This window comes from Phyllobates terribilis, unplaced genomic scaffold (genome assembly GCF_046119375.1).
Source record: "Phyllobates terribilis strain yellow unplaced genomic scaffold, ASM4611937v1 Scaffold_1__5_contigs__length_1240528914, whole genome shotgun sequence".
Classification (NCBI taxonomy): Eukaryota; Metazoa; Chordata; class Amphibia; order Anura; family Dendrobatidae; genus Phyllobates; species Phyllobates terribilis.
In genome coordinates, this window is record NW_027362761.1 from 1,046,666,790 (window position 1) to 1,046,684,103 (window position 17,314).

A 17,314-nucleotide genomic window follows, 5' to 3' on the forward strand; every position below is an offset into this window, starting at 1 on the left:
TCTAGGAGGGTGGACACCCAATAATCAGCCGTGTTGAGAATGTGGGCGATGCGGCGGTCGTTTCTCAGGCACTGCAGCATGAAATCAACCATGTGCTGCAGACTGCCAACTGGCCAAGAAACGCTGTCCCCTGCTTGAGGCATGATCTCTGCCTGCTCTGCATCACCTCACCCTCGCTCTAGATACTGACTACTAGAGCATTGTGTACCTCCCTCCTCTGGACAGATGTCTTCCTCATCCATTGACTCCTCCTCATCTTCCTCACAAAGTGTCCCCTGCCTAGGCCTTTGTGAGGAACCACGTTGCGCAGACTGTAGAGAAGCAGATGGCATTTGTGACTCCTCATCCTCCACCTCTTCCAAAACCTCGTCCCTTAGTGCTTGTAGTGTTTTTTCAAGCAGGCAGATAAGGGGGATAGTCATGCTGACTAGTGCATCATCTGCACTCGCCATCCGCGTGGAAAAATCGAAGGCACGCAAAACGTGGCAAATATCCTTCATAGAGGCCCACTCAGTGGTGGTGAAGTGTGAACGGCGCGCACTGCGACTTGTTTGCGCCTGCTGCAGCTGGTACTCCATTACTGCTGCCTGCTGCTCACACAACCTCTCCAACATATGTAACGTTGAATTCCACCTGGTGGGTAGGTCACATATGATGCGATGTTCCGGAAGAAGTAATCGGCGCTGCAGAGCTGCAATGCGTGATCTTGCGTTGCTGGAACGCCGCAAGTGAGCGCACTCTATGCGGACCTTGTGAAGCAGTGCATCAAGATCCGGATAGTCCCTCAAAAAACTCTGCACGACCAAGTTGAGCACATATGCCAGATATGGGATGTGAGTGAGGTTGCCTAGGCCCAGAGCTGCCACCAGATTTCGGCTTGATGGCATTCCAGAGCTCCTGCGCTGTGTGGCTTCGATTCCCCAAAGAAATTAATTTTAATACGGCCTGTTGACGTTTGGCCACGGCTGTGATCATATCGGTCATCATAACAGGTAACCGTTCACGGGTCGATGTGGAGGTAGACCGTGACGGCTCCTGCAGCGCTGATTCAGAGGAACTGGAGTATGAGGAGGAGTCAATGTGTACAGACTGGATTCCTGCAATCCTTGGAGTTGGCAGAACACGTACAGCGCCATTCTCAAGATCTGTACCCGGCTCCACAACATTTACCCAATGGGCAGTGAGGGAAAGGTATCGTCCCTGTCCATGCTTACTGGTCCACGCATCGGTGGTCAGGTGGACCTTGCTACTGACGGCGTTTTGTAGCGCATGTTTAATTTTTCCCTCCACATGATGTTGCACGGCAGGGACGGCTTGCCTGCTGAAATAAAAGCGGCTGGGCACGTTGTATTGTGGGACTGCCAATGCCATAAAGTTACGGAAGGTGTCAGTCTCCACCAGCCTGAATGATAGCATTTCAAGGGCCAGTAGTTTAGCAATGCCAGCATTCAGAGCCTGTGCCTGGGGGTGGTTTGCCGAGTATGGGCGCCTTTTCTCCCATGCCTGTGCTAATAATGGCTGTAGACTGGCCTGGGAGTGTGAGGATGACTGGGAAAGTGGTGCTGTGGGTGGAATTACACTGTGTCTCTGTACAACAGTGCCAGAGATTCTTCCATGGCGATCCTGTGAGGAAGCCGAACCAGCTGTGTGTGAGCTGGGGGAAGAGGCTACAACACGAGCTGAAGAGGTGGTAGGTGGCGCTGTAGGTTGGCCTAGGTCTTCAGTGTGTTTTTGTAACTCCACCACGTGCTTGGTCCGCACATGTTTCCACATATTTGTGGTATTGAGGTTGCTGACACTTTTCCCTCTTTTCACCTTCTGATTACACAGCTTGCATTTGACAAAGCAAATGTCATCTGCAACTGTGTCAAAAAAGGACCAGGCACTGCAAGTCTTGGGAGCGCCCGCTTTGGATTTTGGAAGAGCCATGCTCCTAATGGGTGCCGAAGTGGAGGCTACAGTCAACCAAGTCTGCCCCCTCCCTCTCCCTCCTTTTTGGGCTGTTCGGGGAATCTCTTCCTCAGAGCTGCTCCCACCACCTTCCTGTCCCTCACGCCATGATGGGTCAAGGACCTCATCATCTACACCACCCTCTTCAAACAACTGCTTCTCCTGGGTAGTCTCGACAGCACAGTACGCACCAGAAAGTGGCACCTGAGTCTCATCATCAGATGCGTACTGAGGTGTGCTGCTGACCATAGGCACTGGCCCATCCGCCTCTTCAGATTCAGAGAGACAAAACAGTTGCGCATCACTGCATACTACCTCTTCTACAAATTCTAGAACTCTGCTTGGCTGGCCCCCTCTTTCCAAGCCAAGAGATTCAGAGAACAGAAGTAGAGATGGCTCCTGTCCAGGGCTCTCTGACTGCCTGGGCAATTTGGCAGGTAGTGAAGAGACAGATGGGTGCTTTTCAGTGCTCAGGACCTGAGAGGATCTGGAACTAATTGAAGTCGGTGCGTTAGCTGCCATCCATCCGACAACGGCTTCAATTTGGTCCTCCCGCAGCAGTGGGGTACGGCTAGCTCCTACAAAGCTGCGCATAAAGGACTGTTCCCTGGTAAAACTGGGGGATGCTGAGTCACTGGTGCCTCACGTCCTCTCCCTGCAGAAACTCCACGCCCACGCCCACGACCACATGCCTGACTTCTTCATCTTGGTAGACTGATAAAGATAGGCAGAAAAGTACTAAGGGCTTAGTGTGCTTATTCCTGAACAGCTGCTAACAGGTATAAGAAACACTAATTTTATAAAGTGTGGACTAGACTTTAATATGAGCTAATGTGGCCTACACAACTGTAAAGTGGAGTGTTTGGTGAACTTTATTTAGTTATTTTTGTCACAAAAAGACACTGGATGTGCCTAAAGATGTAATACCGATAGTATCACAAACTTTTTGTAGCTATTACAATGTAGGAAGGTAACCTACAATGCAATAGATGAGGCTACAAAAAATAGGCTAATACTAATCTGGCTGGGGCTGCAGGGCCCAATGCTGCAGAAAGGCTCCTCTAACTACTCCTATATAGTGTGTTTGGAACCAATTTAGCTGAATACGGATGGAACCACCACACTAATAGGAGAAATCAGGAAAAATTATGAATTGGCAAAAAAGGACAATGTATGAGGCAGTGACACACACTGAGTGCTCTACAACCAGACATGGCTGAAGCACACACTACAGGGTGAGCTGCACTCACACACACAGACCTTGCAGACAGCGGTGAACAGTACAGATGCAGAGCACTGTGCACTAGCGCTGTAAGACCAAAAAAATTTCTCTATCTACTCCTATATAGTGTGTTTGGAACCAATTTAGCTGAATACGGATGGAACCACCACACTAATAGGAGATATCAGGAAAAATTATGAATTGGCAAAAAAGGACAATGTATGAGGCAGTGACACACACTGAGTGCACTACAACCAGACGTGGTTGAAGCACACACTACAGGGTGAGCTGCACTCACACACACAGACCTTGCAGAAAGCGGTGAACAGCACAGAGAACTGTGCACTAGCACTGCAAGGCACAGCGATTTATAAAGTAGCTTGGGTAAAACAGAATAGACCAAATAGGTAGCTAAAACTGTCCCTCAGAACAACAGCGTCCTATCCCTATCTGAATTCACAGCAGAGTGAGCTCAAAATGGCGGCGGCGCCTTTTATAGTGCATCATGACATCATTTCAGCAGCCAATCACAGCCATGCCATTAGTTAAGATGCCTACATGCCTAACAGGATGTGCCCACACTTCTTAGGATCCTCATTGGCTGAATAAAATGAAAATGGCTCATTGCATTATGGGAACTTCCGATTCCGGTATACGATATTGCAAAAGTATCGTAATTAAGTATCGGAATTCCGATACCGCGAAAATCGGCCGATACCCGATATTTCAGTATCGGAATGCTCAACACTAGTTATCAGCAGAGTCTTTAAAAAAATTCCAGACTCTGGAAGACCTACCGGTTGTACTGACAACGTCCCTCGTGTTGGTGTTACGGGGAACTGTTGCCCGCCTTCTGTGTGCGGCCACCACACTGCTTCTTCCTGCCTGTTGGGGTACTCTGCCTCCCTCCCCCTGTGTGCTGCTGGCCTCGCTCTGCGTGTCCTCCTGCCATGTTGGGTCAGTTACTAGATCATCCACCACCTCCTCCTCTTCCACTTGCGCACCACGATCCTCCTCCTCACTTCGTGGCAATTGTGTCTCGTTATCGTCCACCTCTTGTGACAAATTGCCAGCGTCGACTTCCTGTGGCCGTGGCTGTTCAAATATTTGGGCATCGCTACATGGGATCTCCTCTTCCACCACTTCAAGTGGAGCAGGCGAGGGGCACAAATATGGAAATGGACCAGTGAACAGCTCTTCAGAGTGTCCAAGTGTAGGATCAGTTGCTGTCTGACGACACTCGGCATGGTGGGAGAAAGGAGTATCAGGGTGAGGAGGAGTATGCGGTTGAGACTCACGGCTACTAAAACTTGACCGTGTGGAAGACAGACCGGAGGTGGTGGTGCCCACGTAACTGAAAGTATTATCTGCTATCCAATTAATAACCTGTTCACACTGATCCGTTCGCAATACTGGTGTTGTATTGTGCTTCCCTAGTAATTCGGTCAAGAAGTAGGAGCGAGAAGATGTGGCTGTTGGTTGTGGCACATTTTCACCTTGGCCACGGCCCCGTCCTCTACACGCACCATCACCAGAACCTCCAGTTCCACGTCCCTTGCCATGCGCCTTGCCCATTGTAAATGAAGTAAAATAGCTTACACTCGCACTATCAATGGAAAAAGGGTAATATAAAGGAGATTAGAACCGTGGAAGAGGAAAACCACAGTTCTATTTCTCTGGCCTACACCAGAATCTTTTAAACAGATATATTGGTGTCTGAACAGTCAGGGAGACACTATTGCTGTTTTTTTTACGGAAAAAATGGCAAAAGCAGGATAATACAGAGATTTGAGCGGTGGAACTGCAAAACCACAGTTCTTTATCTCTGGCCTACACCAGACTCTTTTAAACAGATATTTTTGTGTCTGAACAGTCAGGGAGACACTATTACTGTTTTTTTTTTACGGAAAAAATGCCAAAAGCAGGATAATACAGAGATTTGAACCGTGGAACTGCAAATCCACAGTTCTAGTTATCTGGCCTTCACCAGACTCTTTTAAACAGATATATTGGTGTCTGAACAGTCACAGACACACTCAATTTTTTTTTTTGTGGGGGGGGGGGGGAATACCAAAACATTAATAAGACGCGTATTTGTACAGTCTGACTGAGGAAAAAAAAATACAGGATTTAGATGAAAAAAAAAAGTCTAGCAATTTGACCAACAGGAGCACACAGGACTTTAATGCAGCGTTTGCTGGTATAACCACTGCGTCTCCTATACAGCCTGCCTGCCTGCCTGATATCTGGGATGGATATTAGTCCTGAGAAGGACTGTTTGTTTGATTTGGCAGGCTTTAGAGACCCTACACTACCTATTTTTCACTCTATACTGTATCTCTTTCTAACTCAGCAGCACTCTACCTACACTGTCTCATCTGGAGCGACTGTGTCCAAGATGGCGGCGCCCGGTTTTAAATACTCGAGGTGACGCTGTGCTGCCAGCCAATCACTGTAATGCCACAAACAACATGGCTGCGGCATTACAGTTACTGGCTGGCAATCCCTGCATGTTCATTGGCTCTGTAAAGAGCGCCAAACGTGCAGGGCGGAGACCCAAGCTCCCACCCGAGTAACCCGGAAATGCTCGGTGCTCGCCGAACATCCCAAGTAGTGAGATGCTCGGGCGAGTCCCTAGCTGTGTCGAGCATGCTTGCTCAACACTAGTTGTTAACCCTTTCGGCGAGCTCTTTATTCTGGCCGTGTCTTTATTGAAAAAGCGTCAAAAACTTTACTGCGGGGTTAGTAATGGGTGCATCTTATTGACGCCTCTCCATTACTAACCTGGGCTTCATGTCAGCGGCCAGTACAAGGCTGACATTAACCCCAACCCCATTACCCCACTCGCCACCGCTACACAGTAGTGGGAAGAGCAGTGGTTAAGCGCCAGATTTGGCGCTTCTTATGGATGCCCCATTTCTGGGACTGCTGAGGGGTGATATTATTAGCCACAGAGGGGGCTAGTATCTATGGCCCTTACCCTAGCTATTAATATCAGCCCGCAGCTGTCTGTTTAGCCTTTTCTGGTTAGATTATATATGGGGACCCTACGTCAATTTTTTTTCTGGGGTCCCCGTGTAATCTAGCCAATAAAGGCTAAGTAAACAGCTGTGCGCTGTTATTAAGGCTGATATTATGGCTACTAATGTCAGCTCCCAGTGGTCGTCTTTCCCTCCGCTGGTTATAAAAATGACACGGGAGCTCACGCCATTTTTAAAAAAAAAAAATTTTTAGGCTACATGCTCACAATTTGGATGTAGCAGCCCTTTGGATGCAGCATATTTTTGTTGCGTCCAAAACGCTGCGTTCTGTTGAACATAGGTAAATCTACATGTGTTCACTGAACCATATGGATTTACTGCATTCAATACATTCTAGTGGTCAAATTTCTGTTGCGGAGACTAGCGACTCCGCAATAGAATTTGACATGCTATGGCCCTGAAAGACGCGCCTCATGTCAATGTCCACGGGTGATCCACAGTCTCAGATGCATGCATAGTGGACATGGGATTTTAGAAATCCCATCCACTATGCTGTAACATCTGGACCTGCGGGTTCAACGCTGTATAAACACGCAGCTTCAAACCGGCAGCAGCTCCTGACCGTGGCCACGTACCCAAAGTCACCCGTAGCATGTCAATTTTTGTAGTGGACACTCTAGGCTCTGCTGATTTTGAGCAATTGAAGTGTCATTACATGCGCTGGATCCGCATGTACTGATAACAAAAGTGCGGCATTAGAACACCGCGTTTTGGATGCAGCAAAAATATGCTGCGTCCAAAGCCCTGCTTGTTGCTGTTCATGGGGACATAGCTACTATTGAAACAGCTGTGAGCTGCTATTAATGGCCAGGGAAAATGTTTGCCTAATGGCACATTCCTAGGCTAAAAATAGGACCTCTCAACTGCACCAGAAATGACTTGAATGGAAATGCTAATGAGATTGGGTGTATGAGTTTAGCTGACACCTAGCCATTTTGTTTGGTGATGACAAAGTGTCAATCAGACCCTTTCCTTACTAAAAGCTAATTAACCCCAGAACGCATACCTGGGGCCTCGCAGGCCCACCCTGTTAATTGTTTTCTATTTTCTGCAAGATTACTTTAGTTAGAATTTTGAAACTCTAGGTATTCCTCAGGTATATAGTTGTTTGTCATTTTTGTTTGAGTTAATCCATGTTATTTGCACAAGGGCCTAAAAGGCCCCAGGTATGTGAAAAAGTAGAATTTTATGGTCATGCGTTCTAGGGTTAAAGTAAAGTAAAGAGTTAAATAAACACACACTTTATTTGAAATACAACAGACACATACTTTAATCATTTAAATTAAGCAATATACTCACCCCAGGTCTGACGGTTATCAAAGGGTTGAAGCAATGTCCCACGTTTATTTTCAAATTCAAATATCTTTATTCAGCTCCAAAAATTATTCCTTGATGTCCAAAAAAACGCATTAAAACGCATCGAAAAACGCATCAAAACTGTGATTAAGAGGTGTGTCCCAAAGCTCTTTCCCATGTAGTGTATGTTACAGCCAATTTGTTCCATTCCCCAATGGGAAGTGATCACTGCTCTAATACCATAACATGGGCTTATGCAGTTACATTAAGCCTTATTTTTTGTTTAAAAGAGATAAAGCATCATGTGGTCACTTTGTATTAAAACAACCTGTCTTGTGAATAGTGTTGATTCGTGCATCGCGACACACTTATTGTACCGGACCGATGATTGGTTTGGGATTAGCTACATCTGTATAGTTAAAGTTTTGTCATTGTTACGCTCGCGCCTGGACTGACTGGCGTGAGCGTGATTAGTGATCCCACTGTACCATGAACCGAGGAGTGCCGGGAGGGGCGTAACTAAGTATCAACTCGGTCCGACCAAGGTCACGCGGTGGCTCAGTCGACTCCGTGAACCAGGAAGGAACCGAGCAGAGGGACCAGGTGCTACTCCAGGTCAGACCCCGGTCACAGTTGTTGACCCACACTGGGGAATGCAGGAATAGGCAGGTTAGGCTGGCATACAGACAGGTGGGTACTGGCTTGCACGGCTGGTATGCAGACAGGAGGGGACTGGCAGGCACGGCTGGTATGCAGATAGGCGGATGCTGACAGGCACGGCTGGAATGCAGACAGGCAGACACTGGCCGGTATGAACGCAAGCTGGATAGGGACCAGTACAGACTGGGATACAGGAACAGGGCCGCAGGTGCGGTGGACTAGCAGAGCAAAACCGCAGGAGCGGTGAACAAGCAGAGCGGAGCAAAACCGCAGGTGCTGTAAACAAGCGAAGCAGAGCGGAACTGCCGGAGCAGTGAACAAGCAGAGCAGAACAGAACCGCAGGTGCGGTAAACAAGCTGGAAAAGCGGAACCTCCGGAGTGGTGAACAAGCAGAGCAGAACAGAGTAGAAGGTAAAGGCAGACAGGACAGGGCTCTGTTCACATGGAACAGACTGGAAAATACAGGAAGATGGTAGAACACAGGAGGTAGATATGGAGGCAGGGAAAGGGGACAAGCAGAACCAGATACACACAAGGTATTTACAATGAAGTAGCGAGAGGACACAAAACTCACAAACAGAAGTACAGAGACAATGAGTTGGAGTTAGATGCAGGTTCAGACACTGTATGAAAAGGGAAGGTACGGACATAGAGAGAAACAAGTAACGGGCTAGGACACTGTTCAGACAGGAACTGAACTGGGAACAAGATACAGGAACGAGCCTGGGAACTCAGCCCCCAGGGTGGCGGAAACAGACTAGAAGTCAGAGATACAGGTAGCAGCCCTGGGTACTCAGCCCCCAGGGTGGCGGGAACAGACTAAAAGTCAGAGGTACAGGTAGTGGCCCTGGGTACTCAGCCCCCAGGGTGGCAGAACAGACTAGATACAGGACAGGACCTGGCATCTCAGTTGCAAAAGACAAACTGAGTGAAAGTGTTGCTCAGGCACCTCCTACTGGGTGGAGGGGGTTTAAGTATTCAGTGACTCACAGCAATAGGCTGGAGAAGCATTAGGACTGTGCACACAGTAGCTATAAGAAACAAGCAGAAAGCCACGCCGATGCCCTAAGCAATCAGACAAGAGACATGGACACAGCAGGTACTGGAGCAAAGAGTGCAGCATGGACTGACAGGTAAGATTGCGGTCTTGCATGGTGGGAGGTGGTGCACCATGCAAGCACGCCGCCAGGGATGTTACAGTCATACACCTTCATCAAGTTGTCCATTCCTCTGATAAATCCATAGGCAAGAAAAGGATGAAGGCTGGTCAATAGTGTGTTTAGTTTTATTAAGCTGACCTTGAGTTTCTACCATAATGAAAATGTATCATGAAATAAGAGTTAGATCAATGTGATCTCATGATTATATCTTACAGTGATGTAGACTTTAAATGGAGCAGCTGTACACATTTTCGATCACTGATTTGTTCAAATGGAGGATATGGGACCCTTGTTATTGTGATCAGTGATCAGTCTCAATGGTTGGACACTCTGCGTGTTATGGTGTTCGGTGTGGGTCCCTCCCAATGGGAGAACATTCTGCTATTTCACACTTATCACCTATCCTATTAATAAGTAATATGTTTTTGTTAAGTTAAAACTCTTTTAGGATATGTGCACATGGTGCAGATTAGCTGTGGTTTTGACGCTGCAGAATTTCTGCATCATTTCCGCACCTAATATGCAAATTTGGTTACTTGTGGTTTTTGGTACAGTTTTTACATGTGGTTTTGCCTCATGCGTTTTTTGATGCGTTTTTTATTCATGCGTTTTTCATGTCTTCATGTTGAAATTTGCAGCATTTCAGAGAATAGTTTTTTTTTAAACAAACTTTATTGGCCATCATGTAGCGTTTTTGTGTGCGTTTCCGCTGCGGAAATGCTATTGAAACACACATGCGGTTTTTACGCATGCAGATTTTCCTCATCTAATGCAAGTCTATGAGAAAATCCGCATGCATTTCCGCAAGAGAAATTGACATGCTGTGGTCAGGAAAGATACGCCTCATGTCAGTTTCTGCAGGGTGCACAAAAACGCATAGTGGGCATGGGATTTCAAGAAATCCCATCCACTATGCTGTAACATCTGTCCGCTGCGGTTTTGATGCTGCATAAAAACGCAGCGTCAAAACCGCAGCAAATCCGCACTGTGTGCACATACCCTTAAAAGAGTTTTCTTAAAAAGACGAATTCCGTGGGCAGAGATTAGCTTGCTGATCACTAGTGTTGAGCCACCCCCGTAGTGTTCGAGTTCGGTTCGGTTCGACGAACACCCGTGTGTTCGCCGAACTGTTCGTCGAACTGTTCGTCAAACACCTTCGAACACCGTTAAAACCAATGGCAGGCAAACAAAAACACATAGAAACACATAGAAAACACCTTCAAAGGTGTCCAAAAGCTGACAAACTGCTCAGAAGACACAACTAACACATGGAAAAGTGACAAATGCATATAGTCATGCGAAAAGAAAAGAGGTGGAGGAGTAAAAGGAGGGGGAGACACAGATATAGGCATGTCATGCCCTTCTAAAATCCAAAAAGTGAGAAGCCGACACGGCCAGTCCGTTCCTGCCTGTGCCACCTCTGTGTCGCCGGGTTTGTGCCAGAGCCGCGGTGGACCCTGACGGCCAGCCCCCCTATCCCAATACTGGTGCCTGTCCGCCGGTGGGTTGAGGGGGAGTAACATCTGCAGAAGAAAGACCATCTTCCAGCCAAACTAAGATGTCGACTTCTTTTCGTGGACAATGTGATACGATCCCATTCTTACGGACACGCCCATCGCTACAAATTCTAGATGAGGCACAAAAACAGCAGGTGCTTCAACGGATATCAAGTGCTCCTTCAAGTGGGCTCTCCATCACCTCAATTTCAACATCACAAATACTCCAGTCCTCAGAGGTGTCACCCCAATCGCACTTGCTTCCTCACAGCTCCCAAGTCTCCAGCTGCCCGTCTGAGTATGGGGTAACACAGATGGCTGAGTCTCCCCAGCTGTTTACTCATACTATAGCCTGGGAAACGGAGGTCTGCTCCAGAGCTTCTGTTAGTCCAGATGAGGAAATGATCTGATCCGATGCCCAGAATCTTTATAAGTTGGATCCAGGACCAGATGAAGAAGGTTCTGAGCATAATGTAGACCCTTGTTCCCAAACTGTAACTCCTGTTGGTGGAGACAATGATGAAGACGATGATGAGACTCAAATACCTGATTGGAGCGACAACTTGACTTTTCGGTCAGGGCAGGAAGAGGTTGGCTCTGAGGGCGACGGGTGTGATAACACACAGGGTGATGATGACGAGGTTGGAGATCCCACTTACTGTCAACCCACAGTCAGACAGTTGATGAGGTCAGCAGAGGAGGTGGAGGAGGATGTGACTAGCCCTGGGGATGGGGATGACTCGGTACCCGGGCATTTGCCTGGCCTTGGGGATGTCGCGGTGGTCGGCTCCCTGGCCCGTACCCTGGGGTCTCTCTTTAAAAGGGTGGATAATTGTTAATTTTATAAGAGTTCATGACGCCACCTGTGGTATCTGGTGACAAGCACCAGCGCTGCAGCAGTCCACTGAGGCCGGTGATAAGGCAGCTCGATGGTATAGCTCCCCACAGGTGGAGCTAGGTCTCAGGGCAGCGTATGCAGGGGGAATGCAGGACAGGCGAGACCCAGCTGGGTCAGAGCAAGAACGGGAACGGACACGGTAGTCACTTCAGTACCTTTTACTGGTGGAAATTCAGGCACATCCCGGAGCACTGTAGGGTGAAGGGTGCATATCAGGATCCTCCCCAATGAGCGGGTGTAGGGCCTCCTGTTTCTTGCCTCTGCGTAGTAAGTTTCTGACCTGCCTGGAGCTAGGCCTAACTTTGTCTCTGTCCTGCGCTGGCTGACCTTGTGGTAGGGCCTTCTCTTAGAGTTCACGCTCCCAGTATGCGGGGCCTAAGCGTCTCCTGGCTCTGTTACATATCAGCACCTTAGCGATCCTGGGACTTATAGTTCTCCAGGGATTCCGGTTATGCCTTACTGGGTCATAGAGATACCGGTAAGCTCGGATCCTGTGTCCGGTAAATGCTTCGGGGTGAGCTGGTTAAGCTCCTCTGCCCCTTATGTACTAACTCGCCACTCGCCTTCGGCCTACTCGGGCCCTCACTAGGCTATACACACTAACGGCAGCTTGCCGCGCTTCACTGATCTTACGGCACCGGCACACCTTAAGCTCTATCTGGGCTCCCTGAATCTAGCAAGCAGGAGCCTCGTGCTCCACTGCTGAACTATTAACTGCGTTCTCTAGACTAGACTGAGCTCCACTGCAGACTGACCTCTCTTAGGCTTCTCTACTGCAGGAACTCTTCAGAGGAACTGAACTGCCTAGCTCCACCTTCCCTATTTATATCCCTAACGGGCTCCCTCTGCTGGTCTGAGGTGGAAGGTGGAGATGTGTGAATGTTTATGGGGGCCTCTTGTGGAGGATTCCATCAATGCACTCTTGTAGGATCTGTGATACCAAGCGCAGCGGGGCATCACAGATGCTATTGACGACGAGGTTAGGTTGCGCCTTCCTGAACAGAGACGGAGTACTGGAAGCACGTCAATAACTGCATCCTCAACCACAACTCTGCCTCTGACCACAAGTCGTAGTGGCTCTTCAGGTCACATGGGCTCTAAGCCTTGCATAGCCTGGGCATTTATTCAGATCGATAAGGATGAACCAACTCGTGTTATCTGTAATATTTGTCAGCAAAAGCTAAGTAGAGGCCAAAAAATACATAGTTTGAGTACTTCATGCATGTACCGTCACATGGATATGAAGCATAAGTTGCAGTGGGAAGCTCACTGTGCTACAATGCGGCCTAGCCGGCTGGGCCAACCACCGTCTGCCCCATCTTGTGCATCCGCAGCCTCTTCATCCTCTGTGACTGGGGGTCAGCAGTCACACATGTTTTTGGACGCAGACCTGCCACCTCTTTACCCGCAACAGCCAGTGTGATTGGCAGGTCGTCAGTTCATTGGGAAGTGGAAACACCTGCTAGTGTTGAGCGCTCTCCGACATCGAGAGCACCACCTTTGGATCAAGGCAACCTAACATGTCCGCCTGCATCTTCCTCACAGACCGGCAGTTGCCGGGGACACCCTACTCAACACCGTCTAAGCACAACAGCAAGCCCTCGGTCCCTCAGATGTGGAAAAGTAAAAGACCATTTCCTCCTAGCCATGAGAAAGCTAAGAGGTTGAATTTCACCATCTGCAAGCTGTTGGCTACAGAAATGCTGCCTTTCCACCTGGAGGACACAGAGGATTTTCAAGACCTTATGTCCGTCACAGTGCCCCAGTACCAGATGCCCAGTCGGCACTACTTCTCAAAGAAAGGTGTGCCTGCGCTCCACTAGCATGTCGCACACAACATCACCGCTTCTTTGAGAAACTCTGTGTGTGACAGGGTGCACTTCACCACAGACACTTGGACGAGAAGGCATGGACAGGGGCGTTACATGTCGCTGACTGGGCACTGGGTAACTATGGTGACAGCAGGACAAGGGGCTGCTGTCCAAGTCTTACCGTCCCCACGAGTTGTGTGTTAATCCTCTTTATCTTGAACTTCCTCCACTGCTTCTGCCTCCTCAACCTCCTCTCGGTCCTCCACCTGCACCCAAAGCCTGTCTGGTAATGCCACCTGCTTTCTAACTGCGCAGAAGGAATCCTGCACACCTCCTTACTATGCTGGCAGCAGGGCTCAACGCATCAGTGTTTACTTTGAAATGTCTGGGAAATGTGAGTCACACAGCTGAGGAGTTTTGGTCAGCTTTGGAGACCCAGTTTCATGAAAGGTTGTCTCCACTGGACCTGCAACCAGGGAAGGCCATGTGCGACAATGCTGCAAACCTGGGTGCGGCACTTCGCCGGGGCAATGTCACACACGTGCCTTGTATGGCTCACGTGTTGAACCTGGTTGTCCAGCAATTTTTAGCCCACTATCCCGGACTAGATGGCCTTCTGCAGAGTGCACGGTCGCTGTGTGCTCACTTCCGCCGTTCGCATCCCGCAGTTCAACGACTTACATCTCTACAGAAGTCGTTGGGCCTGCCAGTTCACCGGCTGAAATGCGATGTGCCGACACGGTGGAATTCAACTCTGCACATGTTGCAGCGACTGTGGCAGCACCGACAAGCCCTGGTGCAATACGTTCTGACGTATAGCCTGGGCCAACGAGATCCAGAGGTGGGGCAAATCACGCTGGAGGAGTGGTCTCAGATCAGGGACCTATGCACCCTTCTGCACAGTCTTGAAATGGCGACGAAGATGTTTAGTGCTGACGATGCCATTATCAGCATGACTATTACGGTGATTTACATGCTGGAGCACATGTTAAACAGAATTCGGAGTCAGGTGGTGGGACAAGAGGAGGTGGAGGAAGTAGAAGAGGAGTCGTATGTGGAAGGGATAACATCTCCAAGGTCCAGACGGTTGGCAGCACCAAGGCGGCAGGCATGGGAGGGTGGGGGAGAGGGATTAACCAGGGCGCATGGTAGCAGCCAAACTGTTGAGGAAGGTGCAGGAGCCGAGGAAGAAGTGGAGGACGAACTGGCAATGGGCATAGAAGACTCATCAGATGAGGGAGACCTTGATCACATTTCTGTTGTGCGAGGTTGGAGGGAGAGGGCAGAGGAAGGAAGCATGATTCTTACCTCGCTACCAACACAACAAGGACTTGGTCCTTCTGGATGCGCAAGACACATGAGTGCCTTCTTGCTGCACTACCTGCAACATGACCCCCGGATTGTCAGAATTCGAAGTAATCCCAACTACTAGGTTGCCACACTCTTAGATCCCCGGTACAAAAGTATATTTGCCGAAATAATTCCTGCCATAAAAAGGTATTGACGAATGCAGGAGTATCTGTTGCAGAATCTTACATGTGCTTTTCCACAAAACACCAGTGGTGCACGTAGTGAATCTCACAGTTCTAACTTGCCAACGGTGGGACTGTCGAGTCTTCATCACTCAAACAGTAACAGTAACACAGTATCTGCTGGTAACAGCAATTTTGTGGAATCGTTTCACCACTTTTTTAGACCATCCTTTGCAAGGCCACAGGAGACAAGAAGTCTGACACATAGTCAATGCCTAGAGAGGATGGTACAGGAGAATCTCCAAGTGAACATCGAAGCCATGACTGTGTCACTGGACCCTTGCTCATTTTGGTATTCCAATCTTGAAAAATCGCCGGAGCTCGCCACTCACGCCTTGGAGATCTTGTCATGCCATGCAGCCAGCGTTCTCTCTGAACGTGTGTTCAGCGCTGCTAGTGGTGTGCTGACAGATAAGCGCACGCGGCTGTCCACTGAGAATGTAGACAGACTCACGTTCATAAAGATGATCAAATCATGGATTCGCAAGGACATTTCTACCCCTGTGTCATCCTTGGGAGACTAAAAGCTTGGGGATTTGGTAAAATCACCTCACCAACCGTTTTAAGCAACAGTGGGGCAATTGATGCCACTTAACCCTAGAACGCATGACCATAAAAATCTACACTTTTACATACCTGGGGCCCTTTAGGCCCGTGTGCAAATAACATGGAATAACTCAAACTCAAATGACAAACAACTATATACATGAAGAATACCTAGAGTTTCAAAATTCTAACTAAAGCAATCTTGCAGAAAATAGAAAACAATTAACTGGGCGGGCCTGCAAGGCCACAGGTATGCGTTCTAGGGTTAAGTGGTGTCTGTGCCACAATTTTGGGAGTCCCCTTGCTGTGTCTTACGTGACGTTGGCATCGTCAATTCCAGGTGGGTTGGGTCGCACCATCCCCCTTTTAACTGTAAGAAACTACATACACTATGGCTTGGGGTAACACAGATGGTTGAGTCTGAAGAGCTGTTTACTCAGAGGTCTGCTCCAAATCTTCAGTGTCTGCTAGTCAGCGTAGAATTTTTAACTGCATCTAGCCTAGGCAATACTTTGGGCGTAGTAGCCCAGCTGCGAAGCAAGCTGCACCGCCTGTGTATCTAATAAGAATTTTTAAATTAATCTAGCCTAGGCAGACTGTGGGGACCCCCAACCAAACCCAGATGCTCAGCCCCCCTACCGCCCCCCTTTCATGGACAACCCAATAATGTAACTCTTACAACTGGATGGGTGAGGATCAGTCACAGCTTTATTAACTCTTTATACTCATTCCATTAGAAAGGCATTTTATTTCTAAAATAATTCAGCTTGTTGCAGCATGCCCTGGGTCCCCACTCTGGCAAGTTGGCCAACAAGTGTAACTCTCCAACATGTCCTTTCTTTTTCCAGGCCACGGAGGATCCAGCGTACTCGTATGCAGGACTCTGACCCCCACCCATCACTCTTAACGCTTGTTCCACTCCGTCCTGGAGTCCTGACAGGACTATGTCCAGTCCAATATCTATTAAGTGAACACCGTCGGGCCGTATGAGGCCTGCTTTATCTCCTTCCAGTTGTCGGTGTCGTATCACTACACCGCCTCTGTCTCTTCTAAATTTTGCCATCCGAATATTTATTACCCGCCTTGTCCATTCGATGGCCGTGATGTCTCGTGCACCTTGCCATACCGCTATCGGCACAATCTCTGACCATACTATAGCTAATTTTGTGAAAAATTCTCTGAAGCGCTCAGTGTCTAGTTTCATTATTGCCATTAGTTATGCGCTCTTGTGATGACCTAGGTTGTTTCCCCCGGCCTGTATAACTAAGATGACCGGACCTCTTGCCTCTCTCCCTACCTTGATTACCTCCATTAGTACCTGTGGCCATAGCAGGCCTCTAATACCTCTCCAGTTGAAATATGTGTTATGAAACTCTAATTTCCTCCCGCCTGGGCGGACTTTCGCCCTTTTTTGTGCCCAATATATATACGAGTGGCCTATCACTCACACTGTTGGCTTAGCGTCACCTGTAAAAGAAACAAACCACGTTAGGATAACAAGTCCGGTCTTATGTATCTCGCCAAACACGTGGATCGCCATCTCCCTATCCTCTGAACTTCCGTTTCTGACAGTCCTGCTCTTGCTGCTTCCGTGGCCGCACCTATGCGGAATGAGTGTGTCCCGTAATCTTTGGGGTGGTTCCCTGCCAATGTTATGCATTTATTAAATATAGCTTGGAACAGGTATCTTGATAATGGCGT

The 17,314-nt window shown here is 48.5% G+C and overlaps 1 protein-coding gene across 6 annotated transcripts in view; it reads left to right on the plus strand.

Annotated features, from left to right (window-relative positions):
- LOC141158262 (cytochrome P450 4V2-like) overlaps window positions 1–17,314 on the plus strand; it is a 171,162-nt gene that overhangs the window by 116,959 nt on the left and 36,889 nt on the right. The window lies entirely within an intron of this gene.